The following is a 27,731-nucleotide window of genomic DNA, read 5'->3' on the forward strand; positions in this document are numbered from 1 at the left end:
ATAGAGTAAATAAACAAGATCTTTTCTTTGGGGTTGGGGAGTCCCCAGCTTTAGCCTGATAGGGGAAAGATTTAAAAGAGACCTAAAGGACACCTTTTTCAAGCAAAGGTTGGTGCATGTATGTAATGAGCTGCCAGAGGAAGTGTGGAACCTGGTAAAATTACAACATTTCAAAGACATCTGGATGAATACATGAATAGGAAGGGTTTAGGGGATATGGGCCTAGCTGGCAAATGGGACTAGATTAATTTAAGATAGCTGGTTGACATGAACGACTTGGACCGGAGCGTCTGTTTGCATGCTATGCAACTCGAATGACTCTAGACTCTATTTGCAAAACTACTTTGTGATGAACTTTATCATGCGGGTTGTTTAACACTGAAAAGGTGCAATTGGTTTTCCAATTGCAAAGGAACGCGCGGTGAAATCTCAACAGACGGGGTCTGATTTTCACTTGGTCGGATCTCCGGCCCTACGCCTCAAATACATATTCCCACTTCCATACACCTCTTTCTCCCCCCCGGGTGTCTGCCTGAGGAAACTGGACAGAGAGGAAATGATGTGGTAATGGGCTTGTTAATTACGGCCCGAGACTGATCAAGAGTTGGTCGCCCCATGGGGTGGAGGAGGAGACAAACAAGAACCAATACCCATCGTATAGTCTGTATCGTCAGCTTTTCAACTTCTTGTCTCGAAGGCAAACACAGGTCGCAACAAAAATCACAAACTTGAGAGTTCCGGAAAAGCAATATCTGTTGAATTTGGCTGATAAAAGCAAATCCGTACAGTTTCAGTGGGCTTTGCTGTTCGTCTCCACACTCCGGCTCTATGACTGAACGTTCTTTCCAGTACAGGCAGAACCCGGCTGAGGAGTTGGATTGGTGTCGATTTCTTTTAAAGAGGAATTTGAACTTCGTAAGAGGTAAATTAGAACTATTTCCAGCTGGATGTAAGAATAGCTGCTCAGGGCTGGTTGACACTTGTTTGTGTAAAAGTGTGCTGACACTCACCCTCCCCCCAAATATCATTGATTCAAGACTCCTGGTCGCCGAGATCTTAGCAAAACTCGGCCAATTTATTGTTCGGCTTTTCTTCCATCTGGTTCAGCTGCACGGCTTCTTTGTAGCAGCCTCCGGCAAACCTGGTCCCAGCTGTTACCAGGTTGCAATGCCAAGTTTGAAATCTCTGTGAACAAGGTAACCGTAGGAGCCAGCCCAGAATCCTGGGAAACGTACAACTCCGGACACTCTTCCCTGGAAAGATTTTTTTTCTCTCACTCTCCAGTTTAAATGGCGGTCTGGTATTGGATTATATTCCCTGCGGCCCGTGAAGGCTGGAGACTATACGATTGTCCGCTTTCGATTATTGGCTAACGCGCTTTATTCAATTTTTAGTTCAGACTAAACTGTATCGACTGTCGTTAGATTGAAAACAATCAAACTGATAATAGGGAGAGGAATGGATAATATGGTTTTGTTTAAAATTCTTATCAGAAGAGGGAATGCGATTGCTCTGCTCAAAGGCTATACTTGTTCTGGTTTCTCTTATACCCCTTCACTTAAGTCCCATTAAACAGGCCTCCTTGAGCTACGTTCTGTTAGGTTTTGGACTGAATTTCATTTCGTTACTATGTTGATTTCAGGCGAGACTCGCTTGTGTATTATTGGTTTCCCTCCACACTGCTTCCCTGAGTCTTTCCCACTGAAACACGCACCCAATTCAGCTCTGGAAAAGACCTCCTATATTGTTACTTATTGTCAGAAGGATTCTACCTCCAATCATTCCATCAGCTGTTGGAACAACTTCTTTCATTTTGACATCCACCATTATGTTTGGCTTTCTGCAATGGCCTGTGTAGTTAATTTGCACGTTTCAATCTGTTTAACTATCTTGCTTTCAACTTTTGCTCTGCTGCCTTGTCTATCCATTCCTCTTCCTCTGACCTTGCCTTTCAATAATACTATTACATCTTATTTAGAGTCATTAGAGATGTACAGAATGGAAGCAGACCCTTCAGTTCAACCCGTCCGTGCCGACCAGATATCCTAACCCAATCGAGTCCCACCTGCCAGTACCCGGCCCATATCCCTCCAAACCTTTCTTATTGCTATACCCATCCAAATGCCTCTTAAATGTGGCAATTGTACCAGCCTCCACAACATTCTCTGGCAGCTCATTTCATACATGTACCACCCTCTGTGTGGAAAAAGTTGCCCTTTGGGTCTCTTTTATATCTTTCCCCTCTCACACTAAACCTATGCCCTCTAATTCTGGACTTCCTGACCCCTGGGAAAAGACTTTGTCTATTTATCCTATCCATGTTCCTCATAATTTTGTAAACCTCTATAAGGTTACCCCTCAGCTGCTGATGCTCCAGGGAAAACAGCCCCAGCCTGTTCAGCCTCTCCTTGTCGCTCAGATCTTCCAACCCTGGCAACATCCTTGTAAATCTTTTCTGAACCCTTTCAAGTTTCACAACATCTTTCAGATAGGAAGGAGACCAGAATTGCATGCAATATTCCAACAGTAGCCTAACCAATGTCCTGTGCAGCCACATGACCTCCCAACTCCTGTACTCAATACACTGACCAATAAAGGAAAGCATACCAAACGCCGCCTTCACTATTTATCTACCCGCAACTCCACTTTCAAGGAGCTATGAACCTGCACTCCAAGGTCTCTTTGTTCAGCAACACTCCCTAGGACCTTACCATTAAGTGTATAAATCCTGCTAAGATTTGCTTTCCCAAAATGCAGCACCTCACGCTTATCTGAATTAAACTCCATCTGCCACTTCTCAGCCCGTTGGTCCATCTGGTCCAGATCCTGTTGTAATCTGAGGGTAATCCTCTTCGCTGTCCACTACACCTCCAGTTTTGGTGTCATCTGCAAACTTACTAACTGTACCTCTTATGCTTGCATTCAAACCATTTATGTAAATGATAAAAAGTAGAGGGCCCAGCACCGATCCTTGTGGCACTCCACTGGTCACAGGCTTCCAGTCTGAAAAACAACCCTCCACCATCACCCTCTGTCTTCTACCTTTGAGCCAGTTCTGTATCCAAATGGCTAGTTCTCCCTTTATTCCATGAGATCTAACCTTGCTAATCAGTGTCCCATGGGGAACCTTGTCGAATGCCTTACTGAAGTCCATATAGATCACATCTACTGCTCTGCCCTCATCAATCTTCTTTGTTACTTCAAAAAACTCAATCAAATTTGAGACATGATTTCCCATGCACAAAGCCATGTTGATTATCCTGAATCCGTCCTTGCCTTTCCAAATACATGTACATCCTGTCCCTCAGGATTCCCTCCAACAACTTGTCCACCACCGACGTCAGGCTCACCGCTCTATAGTTTCCTGGCTTGTCTTTACCGTCCTTCTTAAACAGTGGCACCACGTTTGCCAACCTCCGGTCTTCTGGCACCTCACCTGTGACTATCGATGATGCAAATATCTCAGCAAGAGGCCCAGCAATCATTTCTGTAGCTTCCCACAAAGTGTTCGGGTACACCTGATCAGGTCCTGGGGATTTATCACCTTTAACCATCCAGCACTTTCTCCTCTGTAATCTGGACATTTTGCAAGGTGTCACCATCTATTTCCCTACAGTCTATATGTTCCATATCCTTTTCCCACAGTAAATACTGATGCAAAATATTCACTTAGTATCTCCCCCATTTTCTGCAGCTCCACACAAAGGCTGCCTTGCTGATCTTTGAGGGGCCCTATTCTCTACCTAGTTACCCTTTTTGTCCTTAATATATTTGCAAAATCCCTTAGAATTAAGGAGAATCCAATTTGCCAAAACTATCTCATGTCCCCGTTTTGCCCTCCTGACCTCCCTCTTAAGTTTCCTCCTACTTTCTTTATACTCTTCTAAGGAATCACTCAATCTATCCTGTCTATACCTGAGACATGTTTCCTTCTTCTTCTTAGCCAAACCCTCAATTTATTTAGTCATCCAGCATTCCCTATACCTACCAGCCTTTCCTTTCACCCTGACAGGGATATACTTTCTCTGGATTCTTGTTAGTTCATTTCTGAAGGCTTCCCATTTTCCAGCCGTCCCTTTATCTGCGAACATTTGCCTCCAATCAGCTTTTGAATGTTCTTGCCCAATACTGTCAAAATTGGCCTTTCATATTTAGAACTTCAACTTTTAGATCTGGTCTAACCTTTTCCATCACAATTTTAAAATGAATAGAATTATGGTCGCTGGCCCCAAAGTGCTCCCCCACTGACACCTCAGTCACCTGTCCTGCCTTATTTCCCAAGAGTAGGTCAAGTTTTGCATCTTCTCTAGTAGGCACATCCACATACTGAGCGAGAAAATTGTCTTGTACGCACTTAACAAGTTCCACTCCATCTAAATCTTTAACACTATGGCAGTCCCAGTCTATGTTTGGAAAGTTTAAAATCTCCTACCATAACTACCCTATTATCTTTACAGATAGCTGAGATCTCCTTACAAGTTTGTTTCTCAATTTCCCTCTGACTATTGATGGGGTCTATCATACAATCCCAATAAGGTGATCATCCCTTTCTTATTTCTCAGTTCCACCCAAATAACTTCCCTGGATGTATTTCCGAGAATATCCTCCTTTAGCATAGCTGTGATGCTATCCCTTCCTCTTCCCCATTTCCCTCCTCTTTTGTCTCCCTTTCTATCCTTCCTGTAGCATTTGTATCCTGGAATATTCAGCTGTCAGTCCTGCCCATCCCTGAGCTATTTTCTCTTCTGTTGTCACCCAGGTGAATGCCTCAGTTACTCCACAGTCAGGGAATCAAATATCTGTTGACAACAGTCTTCACCAGTTTCCTTGATTTCAGGATGAACACTGTGTGCTGTCAGACCATTGACTTATATTAGGTTGAATTAAGGGTGCTTTTCAACAAACACCAGGAAAACTGAATCATTTTGGCTCCTCCAAATAAACTCTTCTTTGTTGCTGATCCAAGCACTTGGATTCAATTTATATCAAATCACAGCATCCTATTTTATGTAGAGTAAAACATCACTTGTCCATCACTGAAGTGGTTTACTTGTGCTTCCACAATGGATTCCCATATTTATTGTATTGGAACCACTGCCATTGAAGTCTTCAACTATGTTTTCTGTATTCCAGTTCAATTTATTTTCAAAGTCATTCTTCCCATCCTCCATTCTCCATAAACATTAGCTTATTCAAAACTCATACTACCTGCACCATATTTGACATTGCAATCATCAGTTGTTCATTTACACTGGCTTTCTGTCTTCAATTTTAAAAAAAAATCTATTTATCAACTTCTTTCACTATCTCAACTGACCTCTTCGAGTCTTATAACTTGCATCTTTTGGTTCTCTGTTTCTACTGTTCTGTACATCCCATTTTTCTGACATAACCTTCAGCTGCTATGATCCTACTGTCTAGAGTAATGTGTTTACCTCTAATCGCTTTGGAAGGGAAAGGTGTCTCAACTTCGAACAACAGGTGAGGCTATATGTCTCAGTAAATACATTAATGGAGAAGGATGTTGCCAGCAAGCCAAAAAGATGTGTTGCCTGAATATTAATGAGTGATATGGGACAACCACCTGATGGAGTGGCTCTCCAAAAGCTAGTGCTTCCAATTAAACTTGTTGGACTATAATCTGGTGTTGTGATTTTTAACTTTGATGTGATTTGAGTTTGTGTAATGTCAGGTATGTAAGTCGTATGCTAGAGTGGTGCTGGAAAAGCTCAGCATCTGAGGAGCAGCAAAATCGACATTTCTGGGAAAAGCCCTTCATCAGAAATGAGCCCCTCGTTCCTGATGAAAGGCTTTTGCCCAAAACATTGTTTTTTGGGCAAAAGAAATTGACCAGTTGACTAATGTATTGGAGACCATTTTGAGTAAGTAGTGAGCAAAGTGGATCAAGAGGAACCTGTGAATGTGTTGCTCTTGGATTTCCAGGATGCATTTGAGAAAATGCAATATGAAATGCTTTTAAGCGCATGGTGTTGAGTGTATTATAGTTTTGTGTTCACTTCATAAATTTGCCAAAAATCGTACTGGTAAATGGACACAAGCTCTGATTTGGTGTGGAAATTTAACTCTTGTTGCAAGTAAGCACAGCTACAGGAGGAAATTTCGATTGGCAATGGCTGATAGTCAAATGTTCTACAACCTGGTTACTTGCTCATCAGCATATTCACTATCAAAATGATAGGACTTATTCCCTCTAGTCCTTTGTGTGGATAGAGGATTGGTCATCCAACAAGAAATGGACATAAATGGTTCATTTTTGGGTTGGCAAGGTGTGGTGAATGATCAGTGCTACAGCTTGTACCATTATAATCTATATTAATAATCTTGATGAAGCAATCAAATGTATTGATTGCTAATTTTGGTGATACTAAGTGGATAGGAAAGTAAGTTGTCAGAGGAGCTGGGGAAGGTACAAAATTATACAGTTAGATGAAACAGTTGGGCAAAAATTAGGCAGATGAAGGGTCTGTTTCCATGCTGTACATCTGACTCAATGAAGATTAATATGAGTAAGTGAGAACTTGACTGCTCTGACAGGAAGAATAGAAAAGCAGCATTCTACTTAAATAGGGAGAGATTTATTTTTGAATTCTGGTGTCCTGATACAAGAATCACATGATTTAATAAGGCAAAAAACATATTGTAGCTTCTTGCAAGAGCAATAAAATGTAAGGATGTTTTGCTACAGTTAGAATATTGGTAAGATCACATTTGGACAACAGTTTCGGTCTTCATATTTAACACACAATACAAATGCTTTAGAAGCAGTTCATAAGGATGCATTCTCAGCCATCTGCTGCACTCCCTGTACATCCACTACTGTGTTGCCAAATTCCAAACTAACACCATCTACAAGTTTGCTGATGACACCAGCATGGTAGGAAGGGTATCAAACAATGATGAGTCATAATACAGAAAGAAAATATAGTGAGGTGGTGCAATGATAACCTCTGTCTCAATGTCAGCAAAGCTAAAGAGCTGATCATTCCCTTCAGAAAGAAAGGAGGAGAACACACCACTACCTACAGCAAGGTGCAAGGAGTGACAATAACTGACAACTTGTCCTCAACTTGCCACATAGATGCAACAGTCAAGAAGGCATAACAACACTTCTTTCTCAGGCGGCTCAGGAAATTTGGCACATCCATAAGGACCCTCTACAACTTCTGTAGATATACCATAGAAAGCATAATATTGTTTTTCTCTCTTTTTAGTACTTAGGAGCAGAGGAGAGGCAATACTTGTCCAGAGTAGTCTCCCATTTAATTTAGTAAATTGTGTTTTAAAGATGAGTATGGTCTGTTATTCTTAAGGCCCTTATGAATGGTGAAGAATATGGTATTTTGAATAACTACTGTTCTCTGGTCCACCTTCTTAAATTTCTGACTGATACACTAACTGAAGGGAAGTCTAATCTAATTAATCTAAGCTGATGACCTTGGCATCGCAGTATGTTATTATTGGGGTGGGGGGTCTTTAACTGCATTCTGGATCCTGTGCTGGATAGAATGCACAAAGGCCCTGTCCAAAGCTTGCTTCACAATCAAAGCAGTTGAATGATCTCTGTGGAACTGGGGTTAGACCTTTGGAGATATTATATCCCATGGGCAGAGATTTTACAATTCTCATAAATGTCACACAAGGATTGATTGATTATTTCCTAACTCCCATGGCTTTTTTACATTTAGAGGTACCCTGTTTGATTGGGAAAATTGCCATCTCTGATCATGTAGCGGTGTATGTAATGGTTAGTATTAAGGGTGATGCAATGGGCTCATGATACCAGTGAATGGATTCCTTCATCCTTAAGCAAGTTTGTAAAGTACTTAGTGAATTTGAAGCTTTTTTGGCCACCAACTCAGGTACAGCTGGTAGTCAGTCCATTCTTTGCGAGACTGCTCAGGCCTATGCTAGAGGGATAATTATCTCATACTCTGCCAGCCAGATGTGACAGCAGGGAGAGCAGCAGTGTCTGCTTGAAGCACGACTGAAGGCAGCTGAGACAGCATATTACAGTAAACTGTCAGTGACTAAGCTGCAGCAGATCACAGCTCTCCAATCTACTTTAAACTCCACGCATCAGCAAGGAAGGTGATGCAGAGGCTGTTTGAACATGGTGATAGGCTGGGTAAATACTTTGCATATTTGGTTTGGAAGAAAAATACCTCCTAATCTATTGCTTCAATTAGGGAAGGGAATGGGACTCTTACTTACGATGCTAAAAAACGATGAGGCGTTTCGGAGATTTTACTGAACTTTACCAGTCTGAATGCTGTGACGACAGATGGGATAAGGAGAAGTTTTTTTTAAATGAATTCGGATCTTCCCAGTGTGTCTACTGAGCAGGCGTCTCTCCTTAGTGCTCTGTTAACAACCCAAGAGGTGTAGAAGGAGGTGAGGCAACTGCAAGATGGTAAGGCGCCCAGCTGTGATGGCCTGCCCGGTGAGGTTTATAAGGAATTTGTAAACATGCTGTCAGGGCCGATGCTAAATGTGCATAACTATTCACACAGTCAGGGTTGCCTCCCACCATTCTTGAGAGAGGCTAATATCCCTCTCTTATCCTCCAGAAAGGGAAGACCCCAGAAGACTCTGTGCTTCTTCCAGACCCATCTCGTTTTTAAACAGATTTTAAAATTTTTGTCAAAGACTCTGGCATTGAGGTTGGAAAGAATGTTGCCTTCTGTTGATAAGGAGGATCAGATGGGGTTTATAAAGGGTCGCAGATCTCCTAATGTTCGAAGAACTGCTTAAAATGATTCAAATGTGCTAGCAACGGTCCGTTCAAGGGTTGGTAAGTTCTTTGGGTGGAATAGCCATATCTGTTTTATACTCTGGAAAGGTTTGGTATGGGTGAAGTGTTTACTAGATGGGTAAGGGTCCTTTTACAGTGGTCCTCTGGCAGCGGTTCTCAACTAATGGTATACGGTTTTGATAATTTTAACATTGGTAGGGGCAGTCAGCAAGGCTGTCTCCTCTCACCTTTCCACTTCACGTTGGTGATTGAGCCACTGGCAGAGGCCATTCGTGGGGACCCTAATATAGCTGTCCCAAAGGTAGGGTTGAAGGTGAATAAGATCGCATTTTTCTTTCGAACTCAGCAGTTTCGGTGCCCTATTTGATACAAAGCATTAATTCATTTTTTTTCTCAGGTTACAAGGTCAAAATCAGAGGCTATGCCTATGGAGGGTCTTATGGATGTTGAAGATAGCCTCCCTTTGCCCACTTAAAAGGGGAATCTTTCTTTATTTGGTCCTCTCTGTTACCTCTAGTTTCGTTCAGTTATTCAAGGCTAATTCTATTCATTTGTTTGACAAGATTAAACAGGACCTTCTAAGCTGTGGGGTGGGGAGCCTTTCCAATATCATGGCTAGGTCGAGTTGCTCTTTTTAAAATGAATGTTCTTCCTAGGTTATTATACCCTCCTGCGGATGCTTCCCTTGCTTTTACCTAGAAAAGCATTTCGAAATTGTGGTTGGTTTAGTTTTATATGGCACCAGAAGTGGCCCCTTATCAAATTTATGAAATTGCAAATCCACCAGGGGCTGGGAGGAGTGGATCTCCAGGATGTAACAAAATATCAATTGAGCTCCCTTCTATATTTTGAGTGATTTGGGCCTGTGAGGGCTTGGCGCCAATATGGTTGGACGTTGAGGCCTCCCAGGCAAAGTATCCTCTTGTTTCTCAACAAAATTAGGATAGTTGCAGAACATTGCCCTCCACGCTTTGACAGAATTAATAACTATTGGATTGTGGCAATGAGACAGATGGAGGGTAATATGTCTAAAACATTTTCTATGCCAGGTTTCTGGCCAGCGACAATGGATCCCAGGTTTCAGTCCTGGGTGGATAGGGGAGACTCTTGTTTGGGTGACCTGTTTTGAAGATGAAATGTTAATGTCATTAGATAAATAACTCGTAAGTATGGATTATAGAGTAGGGACCTCTTCCGTTTCTTTCTGATCAGAGATGTTAGCTGAAAAGAGACTACACTTCTGACTGAGGGTTATTGATCTGATATGGCAAAGAGGGCCTGATGGTCTACATCCCAGGGTACTGAAGGAGGTGGCTTGAGAAATCGTGGATGCGTTGGTGATTTATTTTCCAGAGTTCGATTAGATTCAGGATCAGTTCCTGAGGATTGGAGGGTGGCTAATGTGCCACTTTTTAAGAATGGTGGGAGAGAGAAAGCAGGAAATTAGTCTGACCTCAGTGGTGTGAAAGATGCTGGAGTCTATTAGAACGGATGAAATTATGACACATCTGGATAGTAGTAACAGGATAGGTCAGAGCCAGCATGGATTTATGAACGGGAAATCATGCTTGACTAATCTTTTGGAATTTTTTGAGGATGTAACTCTGAAGCTGAATGAGGGAGATCCAGTAAATGTAGTGTACCTGGACTTTCAGAAAGCTTTTAATAAAGTCCCACATAGGAGGTTAGTGAGCAAAATTAGGGCGCATGGTATTGGGGGCAAAGTACTAACTTGGATTGAAAGTTGGTTGGCTGACAGGAAACCAAGAGTAGTGATAAACAGCTCCATTTCGGAATGGCAGGCAGTGACCAGGGGGGTACTACAGGGATCAGTACTGGGACCGCAACTCTTTACAATATATATTAATGATGTAGAAGATGCTATTAGTAATAAAATTAGCAAATTTGCTGTGATACTAAGCTGGTGGCAGGGTGAAATGTGAGGAGGATATTAGGAGATTATGGGGTGACCTGGACAGGTTAGGTGAGTGGTCAGATGCATGGCAGATGCAGTTTAATGTGGATAAATGTATGGTTATCCACTTTGGTGGCAAGAACAGGAAGGCAGATTACTACCTAAATGGAATCAATTTAGGTAAAGGGGCAGTACAAAGAGATCTGGGTGTTCTTGTACACCAGTCAATGAAGGTAAGCATGCAGGTACAGCATGTAATGAGGAAGGCTAATAGCATGCTGACCTTCATTACAAGAGGGATTGAGTATAGAAGTAAAGAGGTTCTTCTGTACAGGGCCCTGGTGAGACTGCACCTGGAGTATTGTGTGCAGTTCTGGTCTCCAAATTTGAGGAAAGACATTCTGGCTATTGAGGGAATGCAGCGTAGGTTCACAAGGTCAGTCCCTGGAATGGCGGGACTACCTTACGCTGAAAGACTGGAGCGACTGGGCTTGTATACCCTTGAATTTAGAAGACTGAGGAGGGATCTGATTGAGACATATAAGATTATTAAAGAATTGGACACTCTGGCAGCAGGAAACATGTTTCCACTGATGGGTGAGTGCCAAACCAGAGGACGCAGCTTAAAAATACGGGGTAGACCATTTAGGACAGAGATGAGAAGAAACTTCTTCACCCAAAGAGTGGTGGCTGTGTGGAATGCTCTGCCCCAGAGGGCAGTGGAGGCCCAGTCTCTGGATTCATTTAAGAAAGAGTTGGATAGAGCTCTCAAGGATAGTGGAATCAAGGGTTATGGAGATAAGGCAAGAACAGGATACTGATTAAGGATGATCAGCCATGATCATATTGAATGGTGGTGCAGACTCGAAGGGCAGAATGGCCTACTCCTGCACCTATTGTCTCTTGTATTCAGGCTAAGAGCACATTTTCAGTGAGTACTCCCTATCATTTGTTAGGAGGAGGTTCCTCGGGTGACATTCAGCAATTATGGAAGGTCTGAGAGAGTTAGAGGTGGAGATCACTCCGGAAACTTGGGAGGACACTTGTGAGAATGTAAAGAGGATTTTGATATGTAATAGGACCCATGCTATGCAGTTAGATTCTTCAAAGGGCTCATCTGGCCCCAGATCATCTTGCAAAATTTAAGCAGGGTGTGTCTTCTATGTGCCCCGAATGTAAAATCAATATGGCTCCTACATACTGGAGCACTGTGGCAGGAGTAATAGGGAGGATCTTGGGGACCAAAGTCAAGGTGGACCTGGTTTCTCTTCTCCTGGGTTTGCTGAATTTATCTCCCTTTTTAGAGAAGGTTGGCATCCTCGTTGTTTGTGAGAGGAATAACGTTGATGTGCTGGGTGTCTGAGAACCCCCTGGTTTGTTGGGGTGGCATAGGTTAATTATGGAACGCATTTCTTTCGACTTTCTTAAAACTTGGTGCACCAGAAAACGGACAACTTTTATAAGACATAGCAGCCCTTTTTGAATTATTTGGAAACAAATCTGCCCATCATTTTAATTAGGGCTTTTGTCTAGCCATGATGGTTTGGTGTAATAAACCTAATGTCTGAGAGGAAGAATTTCAAGTATAGGGTTTAATAATTGATTCTCTGGAAGGTTGAGAGCGGAGGTCCTGTTACGCTGAATGGCGTTATTTACTTTATTGATGTGTAATGAGTGTAGTTGAGTTATTTTGTAGATAGTATAGTACTTGGTTTATTTTTCATATTTTTGTCAAATTTCTTCAATAAAATTTTTTAAAAAAGCATACCATCTGGGTACACAATGGCCTGGTATGGCAACTGTTCTGCCCAGGACAGTAAGAAACTACAGAAGGTTGTGTGCACAGCCCAGATCATCAAAGAAGCCAACCTCTCATCCATGGATTCTGTTTATATGTCTCATTGCCACAGAAAGGCTGCCAACATCAAAGACCCATCCCCACCCCAGTCATGCTCTCCTCCAACCTCGTCCATCAGGCAGAAGATACAGGAGCTTCAGCACTCACCAGCAGATTCAAGAATAGCTGCTTCCCTGCTGTTATTAAACTGATGAATGGCCTCTCTAACTTCAACATTTACAAGACCAATGTTATTTGATGTTGCCCAGTGCACATCCTGCGTGGTTTCACCCATACACATTACAGTGTCAAAAGTTTTTTTTTTCACCCTATGGTCTGTATGCCCTTACTTTGATCTTTTTTTTGCAAAAAAAAAGCTTTTCATTGTACTTAGGTATACATGACGACAGTAAATCAAATCAAAGAAGGTTCACTTAACTGATACTCAATTTGGTATGTTGGTGGTGCTTTCTTGTGAAGAATGTGTGGAGTTTGCACATTCTCCCCGTGTCTGCGTGGGTTTCCTCCGGGTGGTCCGGTTTCCTCCCACAGTCCAAAGATGTGCGGGTCAGGTGAATTGGCTATGCTAAATTGCCCGTAGTGTTAGGTGAAGGGGTAAATGTAGGAGTATGGGTGGGTTACGCTTCGGCGGGTCAGTGTGGACTTGTTGAACTGAAGGGCCTGTTTCCACACTGTAAGTAATCTAATCTAAACCACACTTTGCAGTGAGTTATTCAGCCTAAACCAGAAAAGGAATACATTATGAGCACAAGACCAGTATATAGAAAATGTATTATTATTTATTATTATTTAAGGTGGTCTTCCACCTATTTCTACCACAACAGCAAATGCAAGCAGGAATAGGAACAGACAGTATGGGAAGGTATTTAATTGGGGGAGGGGAAATTATAATCTTATTAGAAAGGAGCTGTGGAGTATAAATTGGGAACAGTTCAACAGGAAATGAACAATCGACATATGGAGGCTGTTTAAGGATCACTTGTTGAGAGTGTTGAATAACTTTGTCCCACGGAGACAGGCAAAGAATAAGGTGACCGAGTCTTTGACAAGAGAAGAGGAGCTTCTTGTCAAGAGGAAGAAGGATGTTTTACTTATGGTTGAGAAAGCAAGGATCTGGCACAGCTTTAGAGGATTACAGAGTAGCTAGAAAAGAGCTCAAATGGACTGAGGTGGGCTAGGAGGGGGCACGAAAAAGCCTTTGGCAAGAAGGATTAGGGAAAACCCTAGGCATTCTACACTACGTGAGGAATAAGAATGATCAGAGAGCGGGTAGGGCAGACCGGGGATAGTGGCGAGAACTTGTGCTTGGAGCCTGAAGAGCTCAGGGAGGCCTTAATTTTTTTTTTTGCTTCAGTATTCACTGGAGAGAGGAACGTTCTTGATAGTAAGTAAGAATACTGTGGACCAGATTAATCGACTTGAACAGATTGACATTAAGAAAGTGGATGTACTGGAAATTCTGGGAAGCATCAAGATAAATAAGTCCCCAGGGCTAGACCAAATATATGAAAAGTTACTGCAGGAAGCGAGGAATGAGATTGCTGCACTTCTGGCGATGATCTTTGCATCCTCGCCCTCCACGGGAGTAGTACCAGATAATTGGACGGAGGTGAATGTTGTTCCTCTCTTTCTTTTTCAAGAAAGGGAATAGGGAATTGCAGACCAGTCACTCTTATGCCTGTGGTAAACAAAATACTGGAAAGGATTCTGAGAGAGAGGATTTATGACTATTTGGGAGATCATAGTTTGATTAAAGATAGTCAACATGGCTTTGTGAGGTGCAGGTCATGCCTCAAGCCTTATTGAGTTCTTTGAGGATATGATGAGACACAAACAGTGGATGTGGTGCCTATGGATTTCAGTAAGGCATTTGGTAATGTTCCAATTGTAGACTCATTCAGAAAGTTAGGTATGGGATACAGGGAAATTTGGCTGGATACAGAATTGGCTGGCTGAAAGAAGGCAGTGAGTGGTAGTGGCTGGAAAGTATTCTACCTGGAAGTCAATGACCAGTGGTGTTCCATCAGGATCTGTTCTTGGGCCTCTGTTCTTTTGCACTTTTGAAGAAGTGGAAGGGTGGAATAGTAAGTTTGCTGATGATACAAAGGTCAGTTGTGTTGAAGCCTGTTTAAAGGCTTCAACAACACATTGACAGGATGCAGAGTTGGGCTGAGAAGTGGCAGATGGTGTTCAACCTGGATAAATGCAAAGTGATTCATTTTTAGAAGGTCAAATTTGAGTGCTGAATACAGGGTTAAAGACAAGATTCTTGGCAGTTTGGAGGAACAGCAGGATCTTGGATTCCACTTGCATCCCTCAAAGTTGCCACCTAAGTTGATAGGGTTGTTAAGAAGGCGTATGTGCTTTGGCTTCCATTTTAAGAGAGGGATTGAGTTTAAGACCTGCAAGGTTTTGCTGCAGCTTCATCAAACCCTGGTTAGACTACACTTGGAATATTGTGTCCTGTTCTGGTCGCCTCATAAGAAGGATGTGGATACTTTTAGAGATTGCAGAGTAGATTTACCAGGATGCTGCCTGGATTGGAGGGCTTGTCTTATGAAGAGAGGTTGAGTGAACTTGGGCTTTTCACATGAGTGGAAGAAAAGAGGTGACTTGATACAAGGTGTGTTTAGGTAATGAGAAGCATGGAGTAGATAGCCAGAGACTTGTCCCCAGGGTAGAAATGGCTGTCATGAGGGGTCCTAATTTTAAGGTAATTGGAGGAAAATATAGAGGAGATGTCAGAGGTAGGTTCTTTACACAGAATAATGGGTGTGTGGAATGCGCTGCCAGTGATGGTAGAGTTAGAGACATTAGGGACATTTAAATGACTGCTGGACAAGCGGTAAATTTGAGGGGTGTGTAGGTTAGGTTGATCTTATTTTATGATAAATGCTTGGCATAACATAGTGGGTGGAAGGGCCTGCACTGTGCTGTGTACTGTTCTATGTTTGATAAAATCCATTGAGATTAGCAAATATTTCAAACTGCAGGGTAGAAGTTGAAATGATCTGGACCCTTTTTGAAGCAGTTAATGTTGACCACTAAAACGTTTAAAAAGAAGTCTTCACCAAAATAGATACTTCTACTATTAGAAACAGGATATGGATTATAACGATAAATGTAACTGAAGCAGTTTAATGTTAGTGTGGAACATGATTCCAGCAGCTCAGAAGTATCATTTAATTGTGCAAGACTGGAAGTTGGATGTGGAAAGTTCACTCAATTCTTCCGTGAATCATTGAAAGTCGACTCTTTCAAAGAATTTTATTTAAAGGGGATTTATTTTTGGGAGCTAGTAGAAATTTTTCAAAACCTTTCCGATGATAATGAAGGAGTTGGATAGATCTGGAGCTGGCATTTTCTTTTGCATAAAGGATGTGGAATAGGTCAGATCAATTTGATGAATAACTTTCTTGAATGAAAGTTTATGCTCTGTGAGGGACAATAGAGCAAAAGTGCTCTAACTATACAAGCCTGATCTCAAATGTGTTTTGCAAGATCTGGTAATCCTGATCAAGAAACACAAGTGACCTCTGTGTATTTTATTTTCTAACTTGCTGGTTTGTCCTGTGTGAAATATGAGAGTATCTGGGGGAGGTTTTTAATGCTGTCTCTTGATTAACAGAGAATTCCTAATTTAGAGCATCTGAATTTTTAGTGACTACTCCATCTTCAGTTATATAATGATTGCTTATGACTTTAAAATGCAAATGTTGGGAAGGATATTATGACATGGCGGTGAATCCTTCTGTTAATTAAACCAAACATCCAGAAAAGCTCACCTCGTCTGATATTTTGTTAAAATGAGTGGTTGAGAACTCTCAAATTCCACTATTTAAAGGAAAAATTCACTTTATTCCTTAACTCTAAAAGTGAACATTAAATAACAGCTACTCACAACTTTAAGGACCTGTTTGTCTTAACTGCCTCCAACTCCATAACAATATAATGTTCCAACGCAAGCACTTATGAAAATGACAACAGTTTTGGGGAGGGGGTGGAGGAGATCCGCAATGGCAATGACCTAGATGGATCACTGGGCTCTGCACCACAACACTGGCAAGAGAGCTGTATCCCAGCTGTAATTTTTACATATTAAGACTCTGAAACAACTGCAGAATCTCAAATTTTTTTCCCTTCATTTTCGACATGAGGAAATCCCAAAAAAAAAGTATGGAGTTCACTCGAGGCCTGGGCTGTGGCCCAACCCATCAGCACAGTGGATCCGATTACTCATCAAGCCTTGGTCACAGATCTCTAAGTCTCCTGAGGCATTGGGAAAGCAGATCAATGAAAAGCTGGCCCCAACCTCTGCTATGCTTCAGAAGCATGAGCAGCAGCTGGAAGGCCTCTGGAAAAGGTCGGATAAGGTCGAACGCTGAGTCACAGCGGTGGAAGTTGAGACTGACTCATCTAAGGACTGGATCCAAGCTCTGGAAACACAGGACCATAGTTTACTTGATCAGGTTGACTATCTTGAGAACACGGGCAGAAGGAAAAATATTTGTACCAATGGTCTGCCAGAGGAGAAGGAAGGTGAGCAGCCATTGGAGCTTTACTTTTGAGAAATGGCTGCTGGAATTCCTTAGCTTGGAGGCTGAAAAGGGAAGAATGAAAGAGCTCACCAGGTAATGGCACGGAGGGTAGGTCTGGACCAATGCTCTCTCCTATCCTGGTGCAGTTCTGCAATTCATAGAGACCAACAAAGAATCATGGAAGCTTCCAGACTCCAGGAGAAAGAGCCAAAGGCTTTAGTTTACGAGCATCATTTTTCCTTTTCAGGAATTCTCAGCAGCGGTGATCTGGAAAATGAAATCCTATGATGGCATCAAGAAAAGATTTTGAGGGAGCTCCGGATCCAGTACTTTGAGGTACCCAGTGGTACTTCGGCTTACCTTTTAATGGATCCACAGGCTTATTTTTCTCGCCAGAGAAAGCATGAAACTTTATGGACATGCTAATTTAGATTGGACGGTTGAATAGTTACAGATAATAGTGTTGTTCGGGTTTGTCTGTCTTAAAGGAAGCCTTTTTGGGGTTTCCTTTTTTTAATTTGGTAATAATCTGTTTAAATTATACTTGGGGATGGGCAGAGTATTCACTTTTATCTTCTGAGTTAAGCTATACAAGAGGCTGGTGGGATATTTACTTTTAACTCCATTGCATTTTTTATTTTCTCTTTCTCTGCTTGTCTCTGTGGTGCGGCTCTAGCCAGAGGAGAAGAGAAAATGGTTGTGATGGCTAGATGTCCATCTATGGGCAGTTTAAACCTGGTTTTGGTGTTAACTATCCTGGTTGCCATATTGGCAATGGGGTGGGAAATAGGGTTTTAGGGTGTGCAAGTACTCAGTGCCATTGATGCTTTATACATGGTTTTATTTTTTGGCTTTTCTTGTACATAATCTTTGAAAGTTTGCAGGTTTGTTAGTTGTAGTTTGTGTAGTTTTTATGTTCTGTGGATTTTCTTTCACTCTGGCTCAGCGATTTTGTAATTTGAGACTCCGGAGAGGAAGAACTAAATGTTGCTACAGAATGTTATGGCTAATATAGTGTTCAAATGGTGTACCTGGAACATTTTAAGGGGAGCCACTCGTCAATCAAGAGGAACAAGGTACTCTCCAGCCTTAAAAAGGAAAGGGTGGATATCACCTTATTGCAGGAGACGCACCTAGATGATACAGAATATTTGAAATTGCAGCAGAGTGGGTTTGATCGGGTTTGTTTCTCATCTTTTAATCTGGGAATAGGGGGTTGTCCACACTTGATAGGAGGAATCTCCCATAGTGTGTTAAAGACACATACAGGAGGTTGGTAATCCTTAAAGCCTTGATAAATGGAGATGAAAACGGTATTTTAAATGTTTACTTTTCCCCCGGCCCACCCCTCAAATTCCTGGTAAATGCATTGCCTTAGCTGATTAGTCTTGCATCCCTGCATGTTATCATAGGGGAAGATTTTAATTGTTTTATGAATCCCATGGTAGACCGATTGCCCAAAGGCCTCCCCAGACCTTTGTTACAATCTAAGCAATCAGAGGATTTGTGTGTTGAACTCCGGGTTCGTGGACATCTGGAGGCATCTCCACCCTACAGGCAGGGATTTTACATTTTTCTCCAATCGGCACAAGTGCCACGCCAGGATTAATCTCTTTTGACTCCCATAGCACATTTGGACTTCAGTGATGTTTTGTACAATTGTTAATATTGCCATTTCTGATCACGCTCCAATGTACTTATTGATTAAAAGTAAAGACACTATAGCAAGTCCAGGGCACTAGTGAATGGATTCCTTCATCCTTAAGGATAGTTTGTTGAGTTTTTCTGCAATGAATCTGGGGCTTTCCAAAACATTTCTTTCAGGCTTGGCCAGTAACCCATCCATTCTCTGGGAAACCACTAAAGCCTATGCCAGGGGTTAGTGACTTTCTATTCTGCCAGTAAGGAGTAGCAGAAGGCTGACCAGCAATGCCTACTTGAAACACAGTTGAAGGCAGCGGAGAAGAAGTACTTTGATAGCCCCTCATTGGCTAAAATTTAGAGGATCACAGCACTTCGGTCTACGCTGAACTCCATACATACAGACAGCTAAGAAGGAGCTTACTTTTGCAAAACAAAGGTTGTTGAACACGGTGATAAACCAGGCCAGTACTTGGCATATCTTACCAGGAAAAAGTGCCCCTCAAACCATCACCTCCCCCAGGGAAGGTGGTGGAAATCTAACCTGTGATTCTAAAAGGATTAACACGGCATTTCGGAGATTTTACTCCAAATTATATCAGTCTGAAAGTTGAGGCTGGGCAGGTTCGGATGGAGTCTTTTTTTTCAAGAATTTGGATCTCCCAGGTGTAACCCCTGAACAAGAGTCTTTTTCCTTCATGCCCCACAGTCAGTGAGGAGCCTGTGAAGCAGCTGCAGAGCAGAAAGGTGCCTGGTTCTGCTGGGGTCTTCCCTGTGAATTTTATAATGAAGTTCTCAACGTAACTGTCAGGACCGATGCTTAGTATGTTCAATGATTCATACAGTCATGACCACCTCCCACCATTCTTGAGAGACCAACATTTCTCCTATTCTTAAAGGGAAGGCTCCAGAGGACTGTGCTTCCTGTAGGCCCTATCTCCCTTTTGAATGTGATTTCAAAATCCTGTCTAGACCCTTGCCTTAAGGCTTGAAACTGTTTTGTCTTTTATCATAAAAAGCCATCTGGTCACTTTTAATAAAGGGGTCCAGATCTTCCAATAATGCCAGCAGGTTAACAAGCATGCTAACAACAATCTGTACAGGGATTAGTGATCTCTCTAGATACAGGGATAGCATTGGTCAGGTTGAGTGGTCATACCTTTTCTCTACTTTTGAGCGGTTAGGCTTGGGTGAAGCCTCTGTCAGATGGGTAAAGGCTCTTTATAGTGACACTCTTGCTGTGGTTCTCACCAATGGTGTGCGGTCAAGCAATTTCAATATCTTTTTAAGGGCAGTTGACAGGGCTGTCCCCTCACCATTGGTGATTTGAGCCATTGGCAGAGGCTGTTTGTAGGGACTCCAACATCCCTTCTGCAGAAGTGGGATCAAAGTCACACAAGATTACTTTGGAGATGCCGGTGTTGGACTGGGGTGTACAAAGTTTAAAAATCACACAACACCAGGTTCTAGTCCAACAGGTTTAATTGGAAGCACACTAGCTTTTGGAGTGACGCTCCTTCATCAGGTGATACTATCATCACTATCATCTGATGAAGGAGTGTCGCTCCGAAAGCTAGTGTGCTTCCAATTAAACCTGTTGGACTATAACCTGGTGTTGTGATTTTTAAGATTACTTTGTATGTGGATGATGTCCATACGTTTTTATCAATGCCAGCAGTTTTGGTACCTCATCTGATACAATGTATCAATTCCTTTGCCTTTTCGTGTTACAAAATCAATTTTTAAAAATCTGATGCCATGCCTGTGGATGATGCCCTGAAAATACCTGGTCTCGAGGGTGAATCTCTATTACCCTTTTAAGTGGTCATGGGGAATTTTCTTAATTTAGGCGTATTTATATTCCTGTTTTTGGCTGTTTAAAGCTAATTTTGTCAATTGACAAAATCAAACAAGACTTTCGAAGATGGGAGGTGCTTCCTGTTTCTTGGGTTAGATCAGATAGCCCTCATTTAAAATTAATATTTTCCCCCATCTATTGTACTCTATGTGAACGCTCCCTTTGATCTTCACCAGGCAACATTCAGGAGATTTGAATAGTCGGTTCATTACTTTCATCTGGCATTGTAAGTGGCCCCTTATTAAACTAAATTACAACTACTCCACAGACTGGGGTGAGTGAACCTCCTGGATATTTAAAAACACTCAAATAAACTCGTTTTTATATTGCGTGTGACTGGGCCTGTGGAGACCCACTTTCAAGATTGCCATACTGTTAAAGCATGGAGGGTAATGTGGCAGAGTAAGGCAATATTGCCAAAACATCATTCTTCACACCTATAATTGGCATGCCAGGTTTTCAATCAAGGATGATGGATTCTGGGTTTAAACTGTCTCCCTCAAATAAGTCACCCAGGCAAGTCACACCCTTAACTGCCCAATGATGTCTTTTGACCAGTTAGCTCAGAAGTACGAGCTACCTAGCAGGTATGTTTTCAATTTTTTTTTCCAAATCTGGGACTTAATTCAAAAAAGAACTACACTTTTAACTAACTCTATTGTCTCTGTCTCTGAAATGGAGAAGAGGGTGCTTAGTGCTAAGAACACACTTTCTGTCAGCACTCTTTATCACCTGTTGAGGGTGCTGATCCTTGGATGAGACCAAGCAGCTTTTTAACGTTGGGAGAGAGAACTGGGTGATGAAATCTCCTCTGAGACAATGGGAGGATGTTTTGGGAAAATGCATAAAATATCTCTATTTGCAATAGAACCCATGCCTTGCAGCTGAAGATTCTCCACAGGGTCCACTTGGCTCCAGATTGTCTGTCAAAATTTAAAGTGGCTATATCTTGTCCCAAGTGCAAAACGAGTATGGTCACTGTCTCTTTGTCTCTGGTCCTGCCACAGGCTCCAGACATACCGGGGCAGTGTAGTAGGTGTAATAAAGGATTTTTGGGACATAAATGGAGATGGAGCTGGTCTCTCCTCCTCTTAGCCTGGCTAGTGTACTTCCTTTAGATGTGCATTAAAAGAAACTTTTCAATATCCTTACTTATTGCGCAAGAAAAAACATTCTGCTAGGTTGGGTGTCTGAAAATGCCCTGGGTTTATTGGACTGGTGTAAGCTAGTCATGAGCATATCCCTCAACTGAGAATATCTCTTCAATGTGGTGGTTCTTTTTAAAATTACTTGCATGCATGTTTGACTGCCACTCTAATAAGGACTTCTATATAGCTATAACAACTATGTTTAATGAATCTCACAGTAAATATTACGAACATATGTATAAATTAACGCTCTCGATAGCCAAGAGCTATTTTCCTGCTGAGTTGTATTATTATTAATATTTATTAATGTATTTAGTTGGTTTTTTATGTATTTGTAGATGTGTAATTTTGTTCTTTTTTCTTTGTACTGTTTTGAATTTAAAGTCTTTTTTTTCATAAAAATATATATTAAAAAAAATTGCATCAACTTAATTTCAAAACCATGCACTGGCTGTCGTCATCAACGTCTGTCGTCTTCCAGCTGAAGATCTCTCTGGGTCGTCATCTTTCTTTTTACTGTGAATAATTTTTTTATATAAAAAGGTACCTTTTCATAGAGAGTGTATTGATGGCAGTTATTCTGTCGATGGCAGTTGCTCTGTCTGACTTTCAAACTGCCTGCCTTTTATACATCCAACATCAGATCTTCTGGTTCAATGTTGGCAAAAATAATAAATTCAAAATTGATTTGGGTTTTATTGTCCTGGGGCATAATCTAAATTGGTTAGATTTGAATTGTTGTCAAAACAGCAGTCAACCCGGGTATCTAGTTCACACGCAAATGTTACATATTTTTAATTTTCCATTACACAGAGTGTGCTAGTTAGTCATTATAACCGGTGTTTGTAAGCCCTGTGCAAAACAGCATTCAATCTCTCCAGTATAGTACATACCTTCACCTTCATAACAATATGAAATCAAACTAATTAGCTCAGAGTGATCAAGTGTTGGAATGGATTTCCGGGCAGCATTGTTGGAGCAACAAGCATGACACTTTATAATTGGATGGATTTTGTGATGTATGGGTGGGAAATGTTGGGGGCATTTCAATTTTTTTTAAATGAATAAAACATATTGCACCCATGACTATAATCTGAATCTTAATTCCTAAGATTAAGTATTCTGTAGAAATGAGCACAAAGTCATAAAGCTGTACAGCATGGTAACAGACCCTTTGGCTCAACTAGTCCATGCCAACTAAATTAACCCAATCCCATTTACCAACATTTGGTTCAAATGCCTCTGAGAGCAATAAAAAAAATTAATGCAGCCTGATAAGAGGCAAATATAGTGGCCAAGCTTACCTAGCATTTACATGGCCTTCGAAGGTCACTCAGTCACCATGGCAAAGCCAGCCGGATGACCAAGAGAAACCATCCCTATGCCCTGCCTCTGACTACCTACCCTGCAATCTCCATCCTGCACTCACTCAGATTTTGCTGTGGAATCCCACCTCAACTCTGTGCATTTGATTTACTGTTGCTAGATGCATTGCTCCTGCTGATAACATGAAGAGTTATAAGCCTCACATTGCCTGGGAGGTCTGAGAGCTCACCTTCAGGGCCATGACTACAGCAAATGCTTGTAAAGACAGTCTGACCTTCTCCATGGAACTGATAGGGTGTTCTGCAAGGTCTCTGACTGGTGAGCAATAACTCCATTTGATTGACAGAACTCCAGACCAACTTTAATGTCTCCAATTACTTTAGAAAGCTTGTGTTTTAGTTAACATAATAATTTATGCAGGAGCCATGTTTCAGGGCAGCTGCTTCTCCAGTGCTTTCTCTGCATGGCTGTTACTTGTGAGTAAACTTGCAAATGATTGAATAGCTGCATTGGAGACTGATGTTTCTGTGAATTTTCCTTCTGAGAACACTGGATGGTAAACACTGACTGGGATCCCTGGGGTGGTTTTGTTTTTCCAGGCCAAGGTTTGAACCAGTAATGCTTCCTCACCCCCCCCCCCCCCATCTCAAACATGTCCCTCTTCCTATCCTCCTTCTCCCAACTTAAATTTAGAGTTTTGGAGATGAGGAGAGAAATGAATTAGAGTTGATGATAGCATTTTGATGTCTTAATTTGTGTATGGTGTTATTCAATTTACAATAACTAATAGATATATTTGTAAAGTACCATTTTTGAAAATGTTTTTATTGTGAAAGATTTTTTAAATGTTACAACAAACACAAAACAAGACCATTCAAAACAGTACACAGAAAAAGCACTGATCTGCATTCATGTATAATTATGCATATGGAATAAAAGAAAATAACCCACTAAATACATAAATAATAACTAACAACTAATTATCAAGTAACAATACAGCTCAGCGAAACAGGCACCATAGAGAGCATAAATTTATACGTATTCATATATTCGTAATTCCTTCTCCCTCTCCCTCTCCCTTCGCTTTTTTTTCCCTTCGTGTTTTTTCCCCTCTTTTTTTTCATTATGGCCATAATGAAGCCCTCATTCGTGTGGCAGACAAAGCAGCGCCCAGGTAGTTCAAAATTGACTGCCAACTCTTACACTAATTCAGTTTTATGGTGTGCCATACTTGTGCGGGAGAATCTGATGGGATCTGCTCCCTTACTAGTTTATTCCAGCCTGACAACTCCAGGGGATTTTCAGACACCCACCCAAACAGAATGTTGATTCTTGCACAAAAACTGAGGATACACACAAACTTTTTTGTGCACATCAAAAGGAAATACACTAGTCAGGCGCAGAACAAGAAATACTGGTCCATCTCCAAGACCCCTCCATTTCGCCTACCACAGCGCTCCAGTATGTCCAGAGCCTGTGGCAGGACCAGAGACGAGGACTGAGAGCACCCATACTTGTTTGCATTTGCGACATGTTGGAGATTCTCTGTCTCTCTGTCTCTCTGTCTAAAATGGGAGTATCTGGAGCCAAGTGGACCCTGTGGAAATTCTTCAATTGCAAGCATGGGACCTGTTGCAAATGGAGATCCTTGCCTTTTCCCAGATACCCTCCCATGTCTCAGAGCTTCCTCTTCCATACCTTTTATGAAGTTGCTTGGTCTAATCCAAGGGGCCCTCTCCCAACAGATGATAGAGATTACTGATAGAAAGTGTGTTCTTAGCATTAAACACCTTCCTTCTTTTAACTGAATTCCTGTAGATCCAGAGAGAAGTCCCTTACTTCCAAGCTAACTGGTCAAAAAACATCAATGTGTCTCCCTCAAATAAGTCACCAAGTAAGACATTCGCCTAGCTGCCTACAGTTTAAACCGTGACTATCATCCCCATCTGAAAACCCGGCGTACTAACTATGGGTGTAATGATTGACGTTTTTTGCAATATTGCCTTCACTTTGCTGCACTGCCTTCCATGCTTTAACAGTATTAATAAATTATTGGATTATGGCAATATTCCATAACTGTCCTAATTTTCTTCCATGAACAGTAAGCTAGGAAGGGGGTAACCTGCCTGAGAAGTTTTGATATCTAACCATAGTGAAAGAGGGTCCTCATGGGCCCAGTCGCTCGAGTAAGGTAACTAGCTTTAATTGATTCTAATATCAGGGAATTCCACTCCTCCCAATCTGTGGGTCAGCTGTAATTTAGTTATTCTAATTAGGGTTTGCTAGCAACCCCAATTAAAGAACTGAACCAACTATTCAGTCTTCCGAATATTTGCCTAGTGAAGATCAAAGGGAGAATATTCACTTTAATGAAGGCTACCCAACCTAACCAAGAAACCAGAAGCATCTCCCAACTTCAAAGGTCTTGTTTGCTTCTGTCGAATAAATGGGCAAAATTGGTTTTAAATAGTCGATCGAAAATGGGAGTAATGAATATACTGAAGTAAAAAAAAACCCTGTGACCATTTAAAGGCAAATTGAGATTTGTCCTCATAACCAGGCATTTTCAGGAGACCACCCGTAAACAGGACCTCTGGTTTTGTGAAGTTGATCTTTATAACCCGAGAAAAAACACCAAATGAATTAGTGCAATGCATCAGGTGAGGTACCGAAACTGATGGGTTTGACAAAAAGACAAGAAAATCATCTGCATACAATGCTATCTTATGTGATTTTGTCCCCACTTCTGGAGTGGTTATATGGGGATCCCTACATATGGCTTCTGCCAGTGACTCAATCACCAAAGTGAAAAGCAAAGGCTATAGGGGACAGCCCTGTCGACTACCCCTAAAGGTATTAAAATTGCTTGTCTGCACACCATTGGTGAAAACCGCAGTTGTAGGGTCACTACAAAGAATCTTTCCCCAGTTGATAAAGGCTTCATCCAAGCCAAACCGCTCTAAAGTATACAAAATTGGTATGGCCACACAACCCAATCAAATGCTTTCTCTGTGTATAGAGAGATCACTTATCCCTATACCGATCGTTGTTGACGTGTTTGGATCACAATGAGTAACCTTCTGACATTATTAGACGATTTGCGGCCCTTTATTGAGGAGGACCAGGCAGTACAGTTTCGAGCCTTATTGCAAAAGTCTTAGGATTTTGAAATCAACATTCAAAGGTGAGATGGGCCTGTAGGAAGCACAATCCTCTGGGACGTTCCTTTTTTTTAAGGATAAGCGAGATATAGCCCCTCTCAAAGGTGGCTGGAAGAGGCCATCACTCTGTGAATCATTGAACGTACTGAGCATTGGTCCTGGCAGGAGGTTTATAAATTCCTTACAAAATTCACTGGCAAGTGTGTCAGGACCAGGCGTCTTGCCACTCTGGAGCTGCCCCACGGCCTCCTGCACCTCTTGCATTGACAATGGGGCATTAAGGAAAAACTCTTGTTCGGCGATTACACCCAGGAAATCCAAATTCTTGAAAAAGGACTCCATCCTAGCCTGCCCATCCTCACAATACTTCGACCCGAATAATTCAGAGTAAATCTCCGAAATGCTGCGTTAATGCATTTAGAATCACAGGTTAGATTTTCAGTACCTTCCCTGATCGAGGTGATGGTTTGAGGGGTGTTCTCTTTTTTCCTGGCAAGATATGTTGCGTGCTTGCCCAGTTTATCACTCTGCTCAAACAACCTTTGTTTTGCAAAAGTAAGCTCCTTAGCTGTCTATATGTGTGGAGTTGTGTGTGGACCGAAGCGCTGTGATCCTCTGTAATTTAGCCAGTAAGGGCCTTTTAGGCTGCTTTTACCCATATTTTGAGCGGACGTTGCTGCTCACCCTTCTGCCATTTCTTACTGGCAGTATAGGAAGTAACTAGCCCCCTGCATAGGCTTTAGTGGTTTCCTGGGAGGTATTGGACAGTGAAGGATACCCTATCAGTTCCATCCCGTGTCGGTCACTTGAGGTGGTCATTATGGTTTCTCACTGTGGCATGTCGGAACCGTCGATCAATGAGCTGATCATCGTACCCTGTTCTTATGAGGGCGCCCTTCAGCACCTACAGGTGTCTATTGTGCTCCCCTTCATCTGAACAGATGCTATGTATGTGTAGTGCTTGTCCACAGGGGATGGCTATTTAAATATGCTTAGAGTGGAAGCTAAAGAAGAAGTGCAGCATCATGAGGTTATCCATGGGTTTGTGATAGAGTAAGGTACTGAGATGCCTGTCCTTGATGGAGATGCGTGTATTCAAGAATGAAACAGATACTAAAAAAAAAGTCCATGGTAAGTCTGATGATGGAATGAAACGTGTTGATATCACTGTGCGTTTGTTTCAGTGACTCCTCGCCATGGGTCCAGAGGAAGAAAATGTCGTCAATATAGTGGCGGCTGAAGGTCCTGCACAAAGAAGTCTTGTTCGAACTAGAGCCTATGCAGGGGGCTAGTTACTTCCTATACTGCCAGTAAGAAACGGCAGAAGGGTGAGCAGCAACGTCTGCTCAAAATATGGGTAAAAGCAGCCTAAAAGGCCCTTACTGGCCAAGCATGAATTAATGTCTTGGAAAGCCCTGAATTCATTGGAAAAGTACTCCATAATCTTGCTATCCTTAAGGATGAATGGTTCCAGTCAAGTCAAAGTGTGCTGCTGGAGTCAAGAGAGATCAAT

General features: G+C 41.8%; 1 protein-coding gene across 2 annotated transcripts in view; it reads left to right on the forward strand.

The window, feature by feature from the left end:
* Nucleotides 1–487: 487 nt before the first annotated feature.
* Nucleotides 488–27,731, forward strand: part of LOC132817093 (activin receptor type-1-like) — a 116,918-nt gene continuing 89,674 nt past the window's right edge. The window contains exon 1 of one of the 2 annotated variants that reach the window (XM_060827229.1): nucleotides 488–922. The gene's annotated coding sequence lies outside the window, so the exon portion shown is untranslated. The remainder of the gene's footprint in view (nucleotides 923–27,731) is intronic. The other variant, XM_060827231.1, reaches the window with a different exon arrangement.

This window comes from Hemiscyllium ocellatum, chromosome 7 (genome assembly GCF_020745735.1).
Source record: "Hemiscyllium ocellatum isolate sHemOce1 chromosome 7, sHemOce1.pat.X.cur, whole genome shotgun sequence".
NCBI classification, from domain to species: Eukaryota; Metazoa; Chordata; class Chondrichthyes; order Orectolobiformes; family Hemiscylliidae; genus Hemiscyllium; species Hemiscyllium ocellatum.